The sequence below is a fragment of the Petaurus breviceps genome, unplaced genomic scaffold (genome assembly GCF_028583685.1).
Source record: "Petaurus breviceps papuanus isolate PSGF00001 unplaced genomic scaffold, PetGlider_PUasm1.0 181, whole genome shotgun sequence".
Lineage (NCBI taxonomy): Eukaryota > Metazoa > Chordata > Mammalia > Diprotodontia > Petauridae > Petaurus > Petaurus breviceps.
Window position 1 is genome coordinate 18,044,806 of NW_027185784.1, and position 16,071 is coordinate 18,060,876.

The 16,071-nt window shown below is 39.6% G+C and overlaps 1 protein-coding gene across 7 annotated transcripts in view; it reads left to right on the forward strand.

The window, feature by feature from the left end:
• Positions 1–16,071, forward strand: part of CALD1 (caldesmon 1) — a 245,963-nt gene that overhangs the window by 88,373 nt on the left and 141,519 nt on the right. For 4 of the 7 annotated variants that reach the window (XM_069087264.1, XM_069087263.1, XM_069087269.1 and 1 more), the window contains one exon: positions 10,300–10,394. The exons of 1 other annotated variant lie outside the window; for it this stretch is intronic. The gene's annotated coding sequence lies outside the window, so the exon portion shown is untranslated. The remainder of the gene's footprint in view (positions 1–10,299; positions 10,395–16,071) is intronic. 2 more of the 7 variants (XM_069087265.1, XM_069087267.1) reach the window with 1 other exon arrangement.

Sequence of the window (16,071 nt, forward strand, 5' to 3'; positions counted from 1 at the left end):
ATTTCTGGGTGTCATCCCAACTCTGGGGCTGGTGCTCTTACTCACTGCACCACCTGGCCGCCCCCCTTCCCTTCCTTTAAAGATTCAGTTCTGTTCTAGCCTTCTCCATAAAGCTTCCCCTGTTCCCCCAGCTAGAAATGAACCTTCCTCTCTCCAAATGTCTCATGACACCCTGTGTGACCTCTCCCTTGTACTTGTCACAGCCTTACTGTAGTTATTCACATACATGCCTTTGTCATGAATCTGTTACTCCCGCTCACCCACATCTAAGCCCTGATCACCCTGTGCCATTTCACCCCACCCTTCTCCCACACATTCTCTTCCCCAAACAGACTAGGAGAGGCCAAAACCCCTTCCTTGATTCAGATAGATTGTATGACACAAAGTCTGGTTAATAGCCTCTTGTCACTGTTTTCTTCTGCTGTAGTTTAGACTGTGTGGTGAGGTCAAGAGAACCCAGATCACAGGGTCGTAGACTTTTAAAAATCAAGCCAACAAGCATTTATTAAGTACCTTCTGTATGCCAAACACTGTTCTTACTTAAAGCTGAATGGACTCAAAGGATCATCTAGGCCAGCTTCCCCCACCTCCATTTAACAGAAGAGGAAACTGAGTTTCAGAGAGATGAAACAATTTATCCAAAGTCACAGTGCTAGTGAGTGGTAGGGCTGAGATCGGAACCTCAGTCTCCTGACACCAAATATTTCCAATCTGCTGCATTGCCTCTCAAAGGACTTCCAACTTCCAAACTCACTGAGGTCTCTCTGACCAAGGCTCAAAGCCCAAATGGCCCTTGCCTACCCCGTACCTCCTGCCTCTCTTTCTCTGTCACTCCTGTACACATTCTCTAAATTCTCTCACTCTAGATTCATTCTCTACTCACTTTATACAAGTTCCCAAAACCAAACTCCTCTTCCTGAGGAGGGCAGTGGAAAGGGTGTTAGATTTAAAGCCTGAGGACTTGGGATGGATCCCTAACTCTGCTATTTATTACCTATATTCTCTTTGCTCTCATTCACTTCTTATTTCAAATCAGGGGGTTGGACTGGATGACCTCAATAGGGTCTTCCTACTCCCTAGCTATGATCTGTGACCTCTTCCCCAACCAATTATTCTCTTAACCCAAACCCTAACTCTTGGATCAAGTCTTGGCCTTGCCACTAAGATGCCTTGTTCCCTGGGGCAAGTCTCATCACTTCCATTGTTCACCATTTCTTTTATCTATAAAATGACAATATTGGACAAGATAATATTTAAACTCCTTTCTGACTTTATAATTCTTCTGTCTGTAATACAGGCGTGGTAATTCTCTATTTACCAGTACCTTCTCTTTTTTTAATTATTAACTGTTTGGAGTTTGCACAGCTCAATACAAGTGTCTTTCCAATAGAGATGTATTGGAGCTTAGGAAAATAGGTATAGGACAAGATAATAGTCTTGCATGACCTGAACTGGAATTAATTCCATAATAAAACCAAGTTAAGTGTTTATTTCAAAGTTACAAAATTTGGGGACTCAAATTACATTCCTCACATTAATGTCACCCATTGTCACTGCCAGGGTACCCAGACATCCAAACTGAAATACACAGAGTGACGGATAGGGAGTAACTTGGGACCTAGCATACCAGGACACATTCTACTTATTAGCCATCGCTAATACACAGAGACATTTAGGTTAGGTATGGATTAAAGGGTGTTAAAGAAGGCTTGTCACTAATGATGCTATCAGCCCATTTTCCTAGCTTGCTAAAGAAGGTTACTTAAGAGGGAAAACTGTATTAATTCTGCAGAAAGCGGTTGTTATGTAAGATCTTGAGTTTTGCCCCTACAGTGTTTGGGATTCCATCTTCAAGGAACACCTTTGTGCAAATTCTTGTGTTCTCTGGGTCACAGTTAGAGGCTCTGGCATAAGAGAGTCATGGTATGTCTGTGTGTCTTGGAGAATGAAGACCCCTTTGTAGTGAACAAAGGAGGTAGCTGCTAGTATGTCTCTGTGGGCAGGTGGAAAGACGAAAACTTGTCTGAGAGGCTGAGGAAATGGGGTAAGTAGGCACTGATGAAACTGGCTCCAGACTGGGACAAAGACATTCATGTCTGAGGCTGTGGCTCTGAGGATCCTTCAATCTCTACCATCCGGGAACCTTACCCCAGAGGAAAGAAGACAGTACTTTCTCATTCTCCAATCAAGCAAGATAACAGAGAGTTTACTATACCTAGGAGCTGTGCTCTAGCAACTTTGCTGATAATACTTTGCTTTAAGGCAACAAAAGGTTCTGTGACTTACTAAGTGACTTGAATGATAGGAATGTTTTAGGTTATCTGATATTTTGTATTATTCCCTATAGTGGGAGTTTTAAAATTTTAATTTAATATTTAAATTAATTTAAATGATTTAAATTAAGATTACAAGAAATGCCTTTTAATGTTTTCTTATTATTGACTCATTCTGAATAAATTGTGATCAAGAATAAGTCTTCAGGTATCAGTTTTCTCATCTACAAAATAGGAACAATAATTACTTATACTACTTACCTTTCAAGATTATTATGAGAAAAACCTCTTTGTAACCCACAAAGCAATATATAAACATGAGTTAATTGTTTATTTCAAGTATTTTATTTTCATTATCAATCTATGGGCTGGAGACTAAGGTCATGTAAACCTTAAGGAAGAAGTTGCACACAGGGAGTTTACCTGAGAGGAGGGGAAAGTCAAAAGTTGTGGAGAAATGAAACAATTATTCATGGAACTTTTAGTATCTGATAAACTGTAGGATATATAAAGGTCACAAATATTCTTCCCTATTGTCAAGGGAGCAGAGAAATGAGCAGTAGACAGAGTGCTAGACTTGGAACCAGAAAGCCCTGAGTTCAAATCCTGCCTCAGACATGTACTAGTTGTGTGACCCTGGGTAAGTCACTTAACCACTGTCATTCTCAGTTTTCTCATCTGTAAAATGGGGATGACAATGGCACCTCTCTCCTAGGGTTGTTGAGAATAGCAAATGACATAATATTTGTAAAGCACTGTGTATATAAGTGCTTAAAGCACTGTATAAATGCTAGTTAATATTGTTATTCCCCTGGGATAGAAGACCATAACATCAAGACAGTCAAAGGCAAGACTGGAACCCAGGCCTTCCTGACTCTAAGTTTGGCCTGCTTTCTCTCATAATATCTATCATCTATTATGCCACTGAAACTTCTTTGGAACTTCTTTTGGCATTAGGGCATTGTTTGGGATTGTAGAGCATACTGGTATATGTTATATGGTATTTTGGTATTATATAGTATTATTATCTTAGGGTAAATAATTTGCATATTATTATTTGTTATTGTTCAGTCATCTTAGTCATGTCCAACTCTTCATGACCCCATTTAGGATTTTCTTGGCAAAGATACTAGAGTGGTTTGCCATTTCCTTCTCTAGCTCAATTTTCAGATGAGGAAACTGAGGCCACCAAGATTAAATGACTTGCCCAGGGTCACACAGCTACTAAGTATCTGAGGCCAGATTTAAACTCAGACCAGGGCACTAGATTCACTGTGCCACCTAGCTGTCCTATATGCTTATCACCTACCATCTATTTTTTTCACTGAAGTCCCATGTCTTCATACCTTTCAAAATTTTAGAGACTGGGTATATCTTGGTCTTTGCTCAAATTAAAAGCTTCATCTCTTCCAGTCTGTCTGCATATGGAGGCTGCCCAATGCTATTAAATCCTACAGTAAGACTATGCCTTGAATTTTTTTTTTTTTGGCACTTCTCAGATGTACAGAGAAATGTCTGTGTCGGCAACCACAAATGGCTCGGCATTTCCCTTCCTAGGACTGGAAATAGATGGAGTGAGACTGGGGAAAGGGAACTCCAAAGAGAGGGTGGGGTGGGGTTCTCTTCTCTTTAAGTCTGTGGGTAAGTTTGTGCTACAGATTCTGAAAGAGAGGACTTGGGAGAGTGTGTTCTATCTGCATTATCCATTAGACTGTGAATTCCTTGCAATCAAAGATAATGTTTTTGCTTTTCTTTCTGCACCCCCACCCCTATCCTCCCCTCTGAGCTTAGCACAGCGCCTGGCAGGTAATAAGTACCAATGAATGCTTGTTGACTTGACTTTACCCAGTGACTTTTTAGGATAGCAGTAAGATCAGTTGATATTGGGTAAGAATGTGGTTTTTCCTTAAAAGGACATATAATCACAAAATGATAGAATTTTAGTACAAGAACCATGCTTAGAAATGATCTAGGCCAACCCCCTTATTTTACAGATGAGGGAAATGAAATCCAGAGCTATAAAATAACTTACTCAGAGGTCACGCAGCTAGCTAATACTTATTTAGATAACAAAAATTCTTAAGATAGGGTATTTCCCCCACTTTTCAATGAAATTTAAAACCAAGAACATTTGCAGCATTGCAAGAGACAGTCACTAATGTTTTATTGTTACTGACTCATTCTTGATGAATCCCATATATGTATTTTAAGTATTTTATTTTCATTTCCACTCCCACAGATGATATGAATTTCTGCCAGGCAAAGCTTTGAAATAACTACTCACCATTTTTTTTTTCCTGATTCTGAGAACTGTCTCCTAAAGAATTTCATTCTTACAGTTATTATTTTAAAGCATTCTGCCGTATCTCCAACTCATAGGCCTGGGATTGGGTTTACATCTACCCACAGAGGGCAGCACATCTCAGGTTTATACAAAGAAAGATGAGGAAAATCCTTGACCCTCCTAGCACTTAGATGCCCATCCCCACAACCCATCACTTCCAAGTTCTGTTCTTTGAAGAGGAGATCATTCATGGATGTATCCCAATATTGATGGAATACAGAGACAGTCCCTGATCCCCAGCTCCCATTCTTAACTCCTAGAAACTATATTTAGATAATTATTTTCCCCAGAAGATTCCTAGTACTGTGCTAATAAGCATTTAATGCTTTGAATCTCAATGGATCATTTCACAACCTTCAATAGTCACCAAGTAAGCTTTTAAACCTGGTCAATCTTCTTTCAAACACCAGCCACTACATACAAAAGGCATCAAGGCAAAAGAGTGTGCATGGCTTGATGTCAGTTTATTCCCTCTACTGGGAAAACAGCCCAAAAGCATAAGTCTCATTGGAAGGTCATTAAAATTACCTTCATGCTAGAAGGGTATAGCAAGTGGTCAATGAATATTTATGGTGATAGTGGGTGATATGGTGATACATACATTACATAAATGTGCATCCTTGAATCAAGAAGCTAGAGATACATAAAACAGAGCCATAACTAGCCATTTTGGTACCTGGGGCAAGTATGGGGATTGAAAGGACACCTTGAGGAGAAACTTTGGATCTAAGGGAACATACTCTCAAATGTTACTCTCTTTGAGGGAATAAAGAAGCACCAGAAAACCCAATATGGGGAGGCTGTTTTTGGGGGAGGCAGCAGAGCTGGCTGACTAAGATAGCTAGAGACTTGCCTGCATTACAGAAAGGTCTTGGTTGTCAAGGACAATGTTACATATACAATAGAAAGAGTGCTGGAATGGGGGTCAATGGACCTAAATTCAAATTCCTTCTTTGCCACTTTCTATCTATGTGACTTTGGGCAAGTCCTTTAGATTATCTGGGCCCCAGTTTTGTCATCGATAAAATGGGAAGATTGGACTAGATGGTTTTGAAGGTCCCTCTCAGCTTCAGACCTTCCAATCCTGTAATTCCACATGGGCCATCAGACACGTGCCTTCAGTGCACCATGGTTAGCTTTCATGGTTGCTGCTCATATTCGGGAACAGTCACTTTGGGAGGGAAGGGAGATTGGTTGCCCAGAGTTTAACCCAGTCCCTCCAGACCACTTTAATTTTTAGGGGCTTCTGGGGGCCAGCAGTGGCAGAAGATGGAAGGGAGCTCAGGAGTGGTTTGAGGGACTAAGATGGTCATCTCTCTGAACCCGTGATGTAGCAAGGACAGAACTACTGTGTGCCAGGCAGGCACCAGACCTTTAAAAGACAGATGTAAGAGTGTCAGAACATTTAAGGGATGGCAAAACACAGCGGCCCTATTCTAGTCACAGTTCTCAAGGAAGAAATATAAAATTAATTAAAACCCACCTATTCCTTTTGTCTGATTATAAATTCATAGCTTTAGAGCTGGAAGGGACTTCAAAATCCATCTGGCCCAACTCCCCATTTTAAAGATGAAGAACTTGGAAAAGTTGAATAGGTAGTGAATATCAGTGGTAGGATTTGAATCTAGGTTTTCAAACTTCAGAGCAATAAGTGAACCACTTTAGGGGCAGCTAGGTGGTGCAGTAAATAGAGCACCGGCCCTGGAGTCAGGAGGACCTGGGTTCGGATCTGGCCTCAGACACTTCTCACACACACACACACACACACACACACACACACACACACACACACACAAAAGCTAGCCGTGTGACCTTGGGCAAGTCGCTTAACCCCAATTGTCCTACTCTCCCCCCTCCAAAAAGCAAAAATAAATAAATAAGTGAACCACTTTAAAAAGAGTCCTTAAATGAATTTTCTCTGATGCCAAAAGATATAGATGACTCCCCATGAACCTAGACTTTCTAGCTTTCACTTGGGGGCCCACATCCAACCACCAGAAGGGAAGAATGTTGTGAGTGCCTGTGTCAACAGCTTTAAGGTGGGATTTCAGTCATTTCTTATGAGTTGGCAACATTTTCCCACATGTATTCTCTTAGAACAGGGATTAAGCAACTCACTGGAAGAAAGGCAGCTCTTCACTTAAACACAGGTTTAAATACATACCTATGGAAAATTTCAGTCAAAATAAAAGGATGTTGATTCACCTTATTAACACACAAATACCAGATAACCTCCAATGATAAATAAATAGCCTGAAAGTGAGTAAATCTCTGGTTTTTTACCTTCTCAGGTTCATAGGATCCTAATAGGTACAGATCTGGAATAGCCTTCAGAGGTTATATAATTCAATCCTGGCAAAGCCAAGATTTAAACGCAACTTGTCTAATTCAAACCTAGAATTCTCTCCACTGGATGATTCTGCCTCTCCTCTCTCTCCCTCCTGTCCAAAAGCCCTAAGCTTCAAATGAGGTCTAACACTTAGGAAGGATTCTTCTCCTTTGTCATTGCCCCCTTTTGACAATCTCTTCCTCCCTTGCTGCTGCTACTGCTATTTGTCCTTTCTCCTAACTCTGTTTCTTCTTTTCCCATATCTTAAGCTGTTGGGGTCACCTTTTCTCTGCTTTCTAAAAGGTCAATTAGCTAATCTATTAAACTCACTGTAATAATATTACAATGGAAAAAAAATATTTAGAAGCTCCTTGGGGACCTGCCTTCTCCTCCTTAGGGACCTGCATGTGCATTATAACAAAGGTCTTCTGGAAAGCATACAATAATATTATTTGATCTCTTTCTTGAATTGTATTAATTCATATATATATATATATATATATATAATGAAATAATACAAATTTATAAACCAGTACAGACAAGATTGATATAAAATATGACTGGAATGAATTTTCCCTCTTAACCACCAAGGCATACATACAAACATATGTGTGTATATACATACACAGTATCTATAGCCATATCTGAATCTACAGAAATAGATATAAAGTGTATGATCTGATAAGAACGTGGTAAGATCAAGAGAAAACCAATGGACCATCCATGTTCCCCGTGGTTATCCATGCAACATCAAGGACCCAAAAAAAGGCCCCCAGTATGTCGAATGAACCCTCCTCCAAAGGATCCAAGAGGACACAGACCAGAGTTACACAGAGTCAAAAGGGAAAGAAGGCTTAATCAGCCAATAAGCATTTATTGAGTGCCTACCATATACTAGGCCCTGTGCTAAGTGCTGGGGATAATACGAAGAAAGGTAAAGAATTTTCTATGCCAGGGCATGCCAGAGGAGTCCACAATCTAAAAAGGGTACAACATGGAACAACTATATCCATATTATATGTATATGCTTCTATATCTATAGAATAACTTGGAAGTAACCTCAGGATGAAGGCACTAGCAGTGAGGAGGGCCTTGGTGAAGGTGGGATTTTAGCTGAGACTTGAAGGAAGCCAGGAATCAGAGGGAAGGGAGAAGATAGGAGGCTACCTGAAGGGAATCCCTGAATCAACTTACAAATCCATTGAAATAATAATTTATAAAAAGTAATACAGCTTATTCTAAAGTAATAGTCTAAGATTATTTTTTTTAATGTGGGTTTTTTTTTCTTCTCCCTTCTCTTAAAAGTTTGGGATCTCTGATCTAGAAAGATGCCGTGTGCTATTCCTGATACTGGTGGATAGCTGCCGGCACAGGCTTCCTGGGGGCTGTGAGAAGATCATTAGTTTTATAGTTGGAGGCAAAGTGATCTAGATAGAGAGGATAGGAATTAGTTCTTCCATGGGGAATACTTTCACATAAAATCAAACATGTTTTTTTCCATGCCAGGGTACACAGAGAGCTAGATCAAAGGGGCAATAAGCCGCTATTGGCTGCTTGCCCCTAGCTGCTATAGGGAAGGAGAAGAGCAAGATTGTGCTCATCCCCCCTAACCCTGACCATCTCCATCTGCCTGCTTTCCATCTCCCCATGCCTGTCAGCACTGAGCTGGGACCGTGCACTGTGGTGACTGCTGCTGGGCTGGCTCAGCCAGAGGGCATGATGAGTGATGGTGGCCATGGGTGTTTGCTTGACATGCCAATGAACTTGCAAGGTCATGGAGAGAAGCTGGCACAGCGAGATAGGGCTCAGTCAGCTTCTTGGTAATTCTTCCCCTGGACCAAAGATGCTAAATTTCCAAATTGGAAATCAGAAAGGCAGGGAAATTCTCAGGGTAAATTTCAGTTTATTATCACTTTGCTTATTACTTTGCATTGTCTCCCCCTCCCTTTCTACTCCTCTCTAGAAAATTCACAAGCATGCTGGCATGAACACATACAGATACACATTATAGTATCTGATTTATAGTATTATTTTTCTCTAAATGCTAGTAAAATATTACCTTTTATCTCTACTCTTCCCTCCCCACCCCCATTAAAAAATTAAAATATCAGGGGAAAAGGAAGCAAATTACATAAGTAGACACTAAACTTGCTAGAGAAGGATTCACAGGCTCCCTCAGGCTGCTTACAGTTTTAGTTCTTGCTCCTTTGATTTACACAAAAAGAAGTTTTGAAGAGAAACAAACCAAAATGTGATTCAATTCAATCGATATTCATTAAGCCTATTCTGTGCAAGGCAAAAAGAACATAGTGGGGCAAATATTACAAGATGGGTACTCGACAAAAATGTACATGGGGTAAATTGAAAGTGGTTTTGGGGATGGGGCAGGGAATGGCATAAAGGTCAGTCTAATGGGGAGAGGCCAGGCACAGAAGCACATAGACAGTCCAATGGCAGTGGAGGTTGGGGGAGAGGGACGGGTTGTACGGTAGGTTGTGAGCTAACAATAGCTAAGCAGGAGCCAGGACAGACCCCTGCCAAGATGCGGAGGCTTCTTTTCCAAAGGAATTGTGCTCTAAACTTTCGGGGTAGAACTCAACATAAAGTACCAGGATTGCAGTTGCAGGTGTAATCCTGCAATTTCTTCTTAAGGAGAAGGCACAAGCACTTCTCCCACATCAATAATCCCTTCTGGCTTCATGCTTATTTGGGTCCATCAGTATCCAGACCCTTTCCCATCACCAACGTCAGGTATTCAGGCCCTCAGGTCCTTCTCTGCCCAATGCCACTCTGGATATGTGGCTGTTGAACTGAATTTGTCTGAATTGGGGGAAGAGATGCAGATAATTAAAAGGGGGTCATCTACTTAGATTTATACTAAGGGCTGTAGCTTTGTCCCAGTCCACCAAAATTTAGGGAGCACAAAAATTTAATACGTACTCTTTTAACTACTAAAAACCATAGTAAGCAATTTCCCCCTCCGGCTAAATCAAACTGGCTTTAATTATTTCTTGTATTTTGTTTTGTATTATGAATTATAATGTTGATTTGAGACCTCATTTCAGGCTATGTTCTCCTGTTTGCCCCAGGCAGAAAAATTTGTAGGAAAGGCCCTAGAGATATCTCTGAAAGACTATAATCAGATAAAAACAACCTTTGTATTGTTCATTTTTTGTACTAATGATTCCATTCCTATGAAAAATCAAAACTACGGTATTCTTATATATTATATTTTCATTGAATGACTCTTAGAGCAACCACCAAAAATGCATTTCAAAAAACAGATAGATAAAAATAGACGATAGTCTATTTTATACAAAATTAACTTTATTTTAATCTTCCTTTTTACCTAGGCATCACTAAAGATTTCTGGAATCATCATTTCAAAGCCATCAGGAATTGAGCATTTAATCCAAAGGTTTGGAAGTGAGCATCTGTTTGCTTAGTTGTAAGTAGTATATGTTGTGTTTTTACCATCAGGTTATTTGTGATTTCTGGTTCTCTGATGTCTGGAGGCATGCATATCTAATCTAGAGATTGGGCTTCAGAAAGAATTTCACTTGCTATAAATTAGATAAGCAACTCTAAACTAAAACCTGTAATACAGGTAGCATGGCTAGATAGTTATAAAGATTTGCAACTTCTAAATCCAGTCCAAATGTAGTGAGTCTTTCAGTAAGCTGTGCTGCCTTTCAAATGATAAGAGAAGGGTTCCTGGTTCTATTCCAAAAAAGAAACATGACTATGTGTGATAAGTGTAAAGACAGTAGGTGTTCAACAAGAGTTGTAAGGGCACAGATCTTGTCTACACGACAGATTCCTCTGAACTATTTATTTCCCACTTCCCCAAACTTTTCCCCCACTCAGACGTGAATCTCTCATCCAAGCAATCTCTTTTTCCCCCCTTCTCTCTCATCTCCATCTGCTGCCAGGTCCCACCCTCTGTCATGCATGCCTTCAGGGAGACAAAGAGAGGGAAGGTGAAGGGGTAAATTCTCCAGCACGTGTTACGGTAGTAATAGTTTACATTTCTATAACTCTTTAAAGACTTATAAAGTCATTTTTCTCACAAAAGTACTGTGATGAGATAGGGCATTTCATTAACCCCATTTTTACAGATTAAATATGAAGATCAGAGAGACACAGCAAGCGACTCAGAAGCACAGTTCTGAAGTATCAGAGCCAATCAAAAAATCCTGTTTGGGGCCTCTTCTAGTTCTGAAATGTGTAAGAAAGGAGGCAGAAGATACCCCAAATCACATAGACTTTAGACTGCTATAAACATTAGCTTAATTGTTGGTCCTCTACCCAGTAACCAAAAGCAAACGTAGAACTGTGGACGAAGATTGACATTTTCACAATAAATAATAAATGTTCACCAAAAGATGAGAGGCAATTGTTGTTAAATGAAAAGATGACTCATAGGTTTTCCTTGGAGTGACTAATAAAGATGGGGTTGGTTGTTGTTGTTTTTTAACTTGTATCCAAAAGCAGAAAGAAACATCCATTGGATTCTTGATCATTGCCATCTTGATCACTGCAGGGTCTCCAATGAATACTTGGGGGAAAAAGAAAAGAAAACCAGGGAGATAATTGCAATTAGAGGATGAAGAAGTGGGAATATCTAGAAAGAACTCAAGAAAATATTTCAAATTAATTAGCAAATAAATACTCTATGATTTAAATGCAAAGGTAGGCATAGGAAGAAGGGCAAGGAAAAAAAAAAAACTATTTTAGAAACTTTGGCTCAAGAGTAAGAAAAAAGAAGCCAAAAGCTTGTAGACTGTACAGAAGCTTCACATCTATGTATCATTTTATTTGAGACATAAAGGAAATACTGAACCTGACAAGCACCAAAAAGTATCACAAGGAATAAAATGAATTGTGTTTTATCAGGCAAGAAACCTCTACCGATGTGGAAATTGTTTCTGAATCAGATAGCAAATTAGAAGAACAAAAATTAGAAGAGAATATGGTTAGCTACTTAAGCAAGTCAAGATTGATCAACTTGACTAGGACTTTGCACATTGCCTAATACATAGTAGGTGCTTAATAAATACTTATCGACTTATTGGCCTCAACAAACTGTTGAAAAATGAGAAATAGATAAAAGAACAAACACCAACATGGGTTATTACCATTTTCTAGGAAAGTTTAAACTGTGTAAATACTGATGTATTTACAAAAAAAGAGACCAAAAGAGATGAGAAGCCATTTTAGCCAACAAACACTTGACTTCCTTGCCAATATGGCAGATGAAGTGACTGGCACTTTGTAAAATATCACGGAAGAAGTAGCATGGTATAGTTAATAGAATATTGAACTTGGAACCAGGAAGACATGAATTTGAATCCTGTCTCTGAAACTAATTAGCTATATGATGATGGAAAGATGACAACCTACATATGTCTGAGTTTCTTAATCTGTAGAATAGGGATGACACTTTGTACTTGCTGTCCACAATACCTGCAATGCTCTCTCTCCTGACTGCCACCTCATAGAATCATTCACTTCTTTTACGACTCAGCATAAGCTGTTACCTTTACATTAAGCATTTCCTGATCCCTCCAAGGTCAGGTAGATGACTCGGTGGCCTGGAGTCAGGAAGACTCATCCTTCTGAGTTCAAATCTGGCCTCAGACACTTTCTAGCTGTGTGACCTGGGGAAGGTCACTTAACCCTGCCTCAGTTTCCTCTGAGCTGGAGCTGGAGAAGGAAATGGCAAACTACTCCAGTATCTTTACCAAGAAAACTTCAAATGGGTTCATGAAAAGTCAGGCAGGATTGAAATAACTGAATAACAATCCTTTCAACTGCCCTCCCTCCTTAAACTACTTTGCATTTATTCTTTATATATTTAAAAATGTACACATTGCCCTCCTACTGCCTTCTCCCATAGAATAATAATCCCTCAGAGGCAGATATTGTTTGACTCTTGTCTTTGTATGTACAGTAGTTAGAACCATGACTGGTACATAATAGTCCCCCAATAAATAGCTTTTGATTGACTGATTAATCAATGATTAATCAAATACTTGCCTTGATTGGGTCAGAGATATACTGAAGCAACAAATGTGTTTATTTGTAGAAGAGATTAATAAAATACTGAAAATCACTGGATTTGAGGTTAGAGGACAGGGTTTGAATCATGGTCATGTTTTCTATATGACTTGGGGCAATCCAGCTTTCTTGATCTCAGTTTTTTTATCTGAAGAATTAGAGGGTTGATATCTAGGAAATGATATCTAGGAAAATGATATCCAGGAAAACTCCCTTTATCCTCAAAATCTATTGATCCTTAGGTAAGGCAAAGCCATGTGAACATACCCTCCCCACCTCTCTTTCTTATAAGAACTGTGTCTTACCAGCTCTTTTCAAGTACTTCTCTATTCTCTACTTCCCTTCCTGCCTGTAGAAGGCTCTCCTAGAATAACCTGGCACAGAATTCCAATTTTCCTCACAGTTACACAGAGCAACAGAGATACCTGAATCATAATTCAAATTGTATTTCAAGATAAAAGTGGGAAAGGAATTTGGAGGGTCAAGAGGACTAACTGCTGCTTTCATATCAATGAACATCTCAGCTGGCATTTTCTATTAAGCAAAAGCAGACAGCCAGAGAAAGCAGGCTACTTTCCATTAGTTTCAGTCACTTGAGAGAGAAGGCTACATTTCTCAAAAATGTGTAAAAGAAGTGCTTTTATAAGTCAGTTATAAGCACCCAGCTGGCCCCATCATCAGTACAGAACTCCGTAAATGGGAGGTTTTACAATCACAGTGGGCCTGTTGGGGGGAGTAAGTTGAAGGGCCAGATGGGGAAGGAAAAGAAGAAACCTTTTCTTCTTTTCCTTCTTGAGTTTTGTGGAACAAGGCTCCCTGAGCTTCCTTGCCAAACTCTTTGGTCCCCACTGTACTTCATGCATAGTGTGGTCTAGAAGTGAGTACGAGACCTGACCTGGGGTCTTTCTAATGAAGAAGATGATCCTTTTTTGGGTTCTTTTAATGCCCTCCACAAGAGGACTATTTACTCTCCTCCATATACATATCACCCACACTTTGCCCACTGCTCATGCTGTGTCCTAGACTTAGGATACCATCCCCTCCATCCTACTTGTTGAACTCTTACTTTTACTTTAAAGCCCAACTGAAATGCCTTGGGCAACTAGGTGGCTCAGTGGATAGAGTGCCAGGTCTGGGACCAGAGAAACTCATTTCCTGAGTTCAAATCTGACCTCAGAAAATTAACTCTGTGGCCTTGGGCAAGTCACTTAACCCTGTTGCCTCAGTTTCCTTATCTGTAAAATGAGCTGGAGAAGGAAACAGCAAATCACGCCAGTATCTTTGCCAAGAAAACCCCAAATGGTCTCACAAAGAGTCAAACACAATTGAAACGACTAAACAACAACAATAAATGTCATTTCTTCTAAGCAGTCTTCCTGGATTCCCTCTAGCTGGTAATCACATTTGCTGTCTTGGATCTCAGGTACCATTTTATATGCAACACTTATTTTGGATTACGATTCTTTATGAATGTACCAGATTTTCTAATTGCACTATAAATCCCATGAGGACAGAGACTGTCTTCTCTAAAATTCCCATCTCTCTTAGTGCCTAATACAGTACTCTATACAAAATGGACAATTAACAAACATGAATTAAATTGAAAAAAAGTAATAATAACAATGTATGTGGGAGTTATGGTTTATAAAACATTAGATGAATTTTGCTTTCCTGTTTCACTTTGCATTTTCCAAGTGGAAAAAGGCATGTAACCAAAATAGAAAGGATAAATTCCACCTTGCTCCCAAACCAAACTGCCACTAGATCTAACTCTGTCAGCACAACTCCTGACTCTTGTCCTCCTGCTTGCATACAGTGCACCTCCATAAGAGCAGATGGGGAGATAGACATATTTGCCCAGGCAGGGAGAGAAGCCAAAACAGGCAGGGAGAACTATGAAGACAATGATGATAGTTCAAATTCCTGGCCAAAATAGTCAGGGAGAACAATGAACACAATGACAGCAATTCCAGTTCTTAGCCAAAAGTGGAAAGAGAGACAATGAAAACAATGACCACCATCCCAATTTCTAGCCTGTTTCCTCCAGGGAGCACATAGCAAAGAAAAAGCTTTTTCTTTGCTTTTGGGTAGGAAATACCAGAAATCTCACCTAAAGTCTGTCCTTGTGAAAATTTGTATACCTCCAAGTATGTGTATAGTTGGCTATATTTCAAATAAATTTCTCTGATTTTAATTGCTTCACTGAATTACATTAATGTTGGGCTTTTGCTTTACTCCAGGTGACAGAGCTTAAATAAAATACAACCTTCCAATCTGGAAATTCTTAGGCAAATTCCTTTCTACCATTCTCAGTACCCTAGCTCCTACTTGATGCCAAATAAAATGTGTATTGTTTGCCTATTTTTACTAGAGAAAGGAGAGATGCATTCTTTGAAACTGACAGATTCCAAATTAAAAAGATATGCTCTATTAAGTGTGCTAAGCTAAAATACTTATTACTGCCTTTTTTACTTATTGGTATTTTTTTTTCTTTTTTGCTAATTCAAAGCAAAATGGTCATCATTCATTTTATGTCTGACTTTACAAATTTGGAGACAAACTGAGTCTGAATATTCACGCCAACATGATACAAATGATCTGTGATTTTAGGATGCTGGCTTTTTGCCTGACGGAGAAAAAAGCAGCTAAATGGTTTTAACATATTTGGCTGAAGTCTCATTGCTAAAATGGGAAGTAAAAGGTCTACATTAATATTCAGTCAGAGCTACTAATTACTGGAAAGGACATGCCATTGAAGGGCCGTCCTACCTCTTTGAGGATGTGCTAGCCTCAGTACATTTGTCAGATGAGTGTGGGAGTGATAAAAGGTAAGAGCAAACTTAAGAACTGCAGAATGGAAAGCATCTAGGCCAAACCCTTTATTAGACACCCAAGGAAACTGAGACCCAGGGGAGTGAAACAACAATGACTACTACTACAAAATAGCTAGCATTTATATAGCACCTGCTATGTGTCCAGCATTGTGCGAAGCACTTTAAAAATATTTATGGGCAGCAGAGACCAGTGACCTATGCGCAGATCCTTGGGAAATGAGGGTAAAGACC